The sequence below is a fragment of the Branchiostoma lanceolatum genome, chromosome 8, assembly GCF_035083965.1.
Source record: "Branchiostoma lanceolatum isolate klBraLanc5 chromosome 8, klBraLanc5.hap2, whole genome shotgun sequence".
In the NCBI taxonomy this organism is placed as follows: Eukaryota; Metazoa; Chordata; class Leptocardii; order Amphioxiformes; family Branchiostomatidae; genus Branchiostoma; species Branchiostoma lanceolatum.
The window spans coordinates 20,565,478-20,570,477 of NC_089729.1; the positions used below are offsets into that span (position 1 = coordinate 20,565,478).

The following is a 5,000-nucleotide window of genomic DNA, read 5'->3' on the forward strand; positions in this document are numbered from 1 at the left end:
TTCTCGCAGCTGGCTGCGTTCTTCATCGACACACGAGCCGAGTGATCCACCGCTAAGAGTTGTCGTTTTTCTTTTTCGTTTCGCATCGAAAGCTTGTCTTTGCCTCTCGGCACCGTCGTTTCAGAGACGGGAAGAAGGCGCCCTTCGGAGTGAAGGACGGCGAACGAGCGGAAGGGCTGGGGGTCGCTCCGCGAACCGGGACCCGCCGCGAAGACCGCTGCGCCCCCTCGACAAAACCCGGCCGGGAAATTAGAGCCGAGGGGTCGATTGCGCCCGCCCTTCTCTTGAAGACCTCGGGGAGTGGAGCAGTCGGTCGAGACCGCCGGTGGCTGGCCGGCGGCGACCGAGAGCAGTCCTCCCCTCTGCCCAAAGGAGGCCTTGGACCGCGGGACGCCCGCTCGAAGTCCGACGCTTAAGGACAGGTCACTCGTCCGCAAGATGGATTGCATCGAGTCAGAGACCGAAACGCCGCGCCGGGGTGCCGGGGAGGAGCCGTCTCACCTAGGCCCCGCCGTGAGACTAGCAACTCAACCCCATTCCGCGCAAACCCACGACGCGACGCCCCTCCGCCAGGATATAGGTGCCCCCACTTGCGCTCGCCCGCCCAAGACTTTTCGCCGGGAGGACCTGACTCAGTCCTCGACCAGGCTACTCGGGGCGGCTCGCTGGTTTAGCAGGGTATAGGGAACGACGGGCTCACACTGAAGGCGCCCGACCAACGTTCCAAGGGGGCTGCCGGGTCCCGCCGCCAAGCGGGTCGGCATGGGCGCTCCTGGCTCTCCGCCCGCGCTCCTCCGCGAAGGAGGAGCGATTGGCGCGAGAGCAACCGTCGGAGCGCCACCTTGTCGAGGCGGTAAGGAAGAGTGAGGGTCGGAGCGGGAGGCCGGGGGCACCAGAGCCCGCTCCTTGCCACGAGTTTGGTGTGAAGTCGACGACGCGAGCGCCTCGCTTCTTCGTTTCGGTAATGATCCTTCCGCAGGTTCACCTACGGAAACCTTGTTACGACTTTTACTTCCTCTAAATGGTCAAGTTTGATCGGCTTCTCGGCGCTCCTCCAGACCGTTGCCGGCCCGAGAGGGGCCGATCGACTGGCCTCACTAAACCATTCAATCGGTAGTAGCGACGGGCGGTGTGTACAAAGGGCAGGGACGTAATCAACGCGCGCTGATGACACGCATCTACTGGGAATTCCTCGTTCATGGGAGATAATTGCAATCCCCGATCCCTAGCACGAAGGCGGTTCAGCAGGTTACCCGCACCTTTCGGCGAAGGCGAAAGACTCGCTGATGCCTTCATTGTAGCGCGCGTGCGGCCCCGGACATCTAAGGGCATCACAGACCTGTTATTGCTCCATCTCGTCCGGCTTACTGCCGGCTGTCCCTCTAAGAAGTTGCGGCCGATCGCGCGGGATCGCCGAACTAGTTAGCATGCCAGAGTCTCGTTCGTTATCGGGATTAGCCAGACAAATCGCTCCACCAACTAAGAACGGCCATGCACCACCACCCACAGAATCAAGAAAGAGCTCTCAATCTGTCAATCCTTACTGTGTCCGGGCCGGGTGAGTTTCCCCGTGTTGAGTCAAATTAAGCCGCAGGCTCCACTCCTGGTGGTGCCCTTCCGTCAATTCCTTTAAGTTCCAGCTTTGCAACCATACTTCCCCCGGAACCCGAAAACTCAGGTTTCCCGGGAGCTGCCCATCGGGTCATCGAAGTAACGCCGGCGGATCGCTGGTTGGCATCGTTTATGGTTGTGACTAGGGCGGTATCTGATCGCCTTCGCGCCCACAACTTTCGTTCTTGATCAATGAAAACATTCTTGGCAAATGCTTTCGCAGTGGTTCGTCTTGCGGCGATCCAAGAATTTCACCTCTCCCGCCGCAATACGAATGCCCCCGTCCGTCCCTCTTGATCATTACCTCACGTTCCGAAAACCAACGAAATAGAACCGAGGTCCTATTCCATTATTCCATGCACCACTATTCAGGCGCCAGGCCTGCTTTGAACACTCTAATTTTTTCAAAGTAAACGCTCCGGCACCCCGAGGCACTCAGTTAAGAGCACCAAGGAGAATCCGGCGGGGAGGGCCGGGACGAGCAGTGACACGCCTCGCGGCGGACCGCAAGCCCGGTCCCAAGATCCAACTACGAGCTTTTTAACCGCAACAACTTTAATATACGCTATTGGAGCTGGAATTACCGCGGCTGCTGGCACCAGACTTGCCCTCCAATAGATCCTCGTTAAAGGATTTAAAGTGTACCCATTCCAATTACGGGGCCTCGAAAGAGTCCCGTATTGTTATTTTTCGTCACTACCTCCCCGAGTCGGGAGTGGGTAATTTGCGCGCCTGCTGCCTTCCTTGGATGTGGTAGCCGTTTCTCAGGCTCCCTCTCCGGAACCGAACCCTGATTCCCCGTCACCCGTTGCCACCATGGTAGGCACAGAACCTACCATCGAAAGTTGATAGGGCAGACATTCGAATGATCTGTCGCCGGTGCGAAGACCGTGCGATCGGCTGGGTTATCCAGAGTCACCAAAGGGACCGGGGCGAACCCCGGGTCGGTCTTGGTCTGATAAATGCACGCCAGACCGTGAGGTCGGCGCTTCTTCCGCATGTATTAGCTCTAGAATTACCACAGTTATCCATGTAGGATGTGACGATCAAAGGAACCATAACTGATTTAATGAGCCATTCGCAGTTTCACTGGGACAGTTTAAACTTGCACGTGCATGGCTTAATCTTTGAGACAAGCATATGACTACTGGCAGGATCAACCAGGTAGCGAGGACGCCGAGGCGGCGAAAGAGCGGTCGCCGCCGGGAGAGGACCGCCGCGGCCGCGGGGCAGCGCGGGAAGACCCGCAACTGCCGCCGCCGCCACACGGTCCCGCTCGACCGGAGCGCCGAGCGCCGCCGAGTCCGTCGCTGCCGTGAGGTGGGAACGCGCCGTGGAGATGGCCGCGAACCCTCGGGAGCCTGAGCGCAGAACTCCCGGCCACACCTGACCGTTGCTTCCCTTCAACGCCCGAGCCGTCCCGTCAGGAACGGTCCCGCACTCTCACGACCGGACGCGTCCGCCGGCAAGGCGGACGGCCGGGTCTCGAACCGCCGAGTCCGCAAGGCGTACTCGCACGCAGACGGAAGGGGCGAGCCGTCGCCGTTGGGTCCGCCGCCGCAGCGGCGGGACCCGGGCTGCCCTCCGCGGAGGGCCTGCCCCGGCGCTGGTTCCGGACGCCCGTCGGCACGCCCGTCCTCGCCCGCAGGAGCGGAGGAGCGGGCGCCTTCCAAGCCGGTTGTCGACCTCCGGCTGCCCTCGCGGGGAGTGGCAGCCTGGTCGGCGGGGTAGCAAAACGACTGGCGAGAGAGTGTGCGATTGCTCGCCGTCGATTCCCGAGCTAGTCAAAAAACGACCACTCTCTCAAGGTAGGTTGAGCGACCCACGACATGGTCAGACACCCTACAGAGCACTTTTTTGAAAAACCACCGCAAGTCGGCCACGGGGTAGGCTTCGGGGGCAACGGGAGACCGGCCCCGCCGGCCGGGGGAGACCCGTCCCGGTCGACCCCGTTGCTCGGCCGCCCGCTCCACCCCCGCCTCCCCGGGCCCCGCCCCACACCGGACGGACCCTGCTCGCTCGCCCGGCGGGCCCGGGGCGCCCTCCGGGGCGGTCGGAGTCGGGCGGGGCGGGGCGCTCACTCCCCCCGCCGACACCCGCCCAGGCGCCCGGTGCCAAGTCCGATGGAGCCGGCCGACGGGGCAAAGTCACCGGACGACCCCGTCTTTTCTCCACGCAGGGGTCTGGCCCGTGCCGCGCCGGCCCCGTCCGCACCCTCCCGGACCCGCTGGCCCCCAGCCGCCGTCCGCTACGGGCTCTGGAAGAGTTGCCTAGTCAAAAAACGACCACTCCTCTCAAGGTAGGATCGGCGACCTACACCTTGGTCAGACACCCTGGCGAAATCCGAAAGTCGGGGCAGGCCGGAAAGTCGCATGCCGTCGTGTAGCAGGCGGCCTCGGGAGCGGGGAAACACCAAACGCGGTCCGCCCGGCGGCTTCCTTCGGCCGTCAGCGCCGGCCGACCCGGCCGCCAATGCTTAAGAGATGGTGGGCTACATAGGAGCGACCTGAAGAGTCGGGCTTTGTCACAGGATCGGAGTGAGTCCCCGCAGCTCTTGCGGCCCTTCTCGCGAAATCGGAGTGAGTCACCAAAGCTCTTGCGGGCTTTCTCCAAAGATCGGAGTCAGCGACGGAAGGTCTTGACGGGCTTTCTCCAAGGATCGGAGTCAGCGACCGAAGGTCTTAACGGGCTTTCTCCAAGGATCGGAGTCAGCGACCGAAGGTCTTAACGGGCTTTCTCGCAGGATCGGAGTCAGCGACCGAAGGTCTTTACGGGCTTTCTCCAAAGATCGGAGTCAGCGACCGAAGGTCTTAACGGGCTTTCTCCAAGGATCGGAGTCAGCGACCGAAGGTCTTAACGGGCTTTCTCCAAGGATCGGAGTCAGCGACCGAAGGTCTTAACGGGCTTTCTCCAAGGATCGGAGTCAGCGACCAAAGGTCTTAACGGGCTTTCTCGCAGGATCGGAGTCAGCGACCGAAGGTCTTTACGGGCTTTCTCCAAGGATCGGAGTCAGCGACCGAAGGTCTTAACGGGCTTTCTCGCAGGATCGGAGTCAGCGACCGAAGGTCTTTACGGGCTTTCTCCAAAGATCGGAGTCAGCGACCGAAGGTCTTAACGGGCTTTCTCCAAGGATCGGAGTCAGCGACCGAAGGTCTTAACGGGCTTTCTCCAAGGATCGGAGTCAGCGACCGAAGGTCTTAACGGGCTTTCTCCAAGGATCGGAGTCAGCGACCAAAGGTCTTAACGGGCTTTCTCGCAGGATCGGAGTCAGCGACCGAAGGTCTTTACGGGCTTTCTCCAAGGATCGGAGTCAGCGACCGAAGGTCTTTACGGGCTTTCTCCAAGGATCGGAGTCAGCGACCGAAGGTCTTAACGGGCTTTCTCCAAGG

At 61.4% G+C, this 5,000-nt stretch overlaps 2 non-coding genes across 2 annotated transcripts in view; both read right to left on the bottom strand.

The window, feature by feature from the left end:
• Positions 1–61, bottom strand: part of LOC136441114 (5.8S ribosomal RNA) — a 154-nt gene extending 93 nt beyond the window's left edge. Inside the window, exon 1 of the ribosomal RNA XR_010756831.1 lies at positions 1–61. This exon is cut by the window's left edge and continues 93 nt beyond it. This is a non-coding gene — a ribosomal RNA (5.8S ribosomal RNA).
• A 901-nt stretch (positions 62–962) lies between these two features.
• LOC136441042 (small subunit ribosomal RNA) lies at positions 963–2,778 on the bottom strand. Its single transcript, XR_010756762.1, has one exon. It is a non-coding gene; the product is annotated as a small subunit ribosomal RNA (ribosomal RNA).
• Between the last annotated feature and the right edge of the window lie 2,222 nt (positions 2,779–5,000).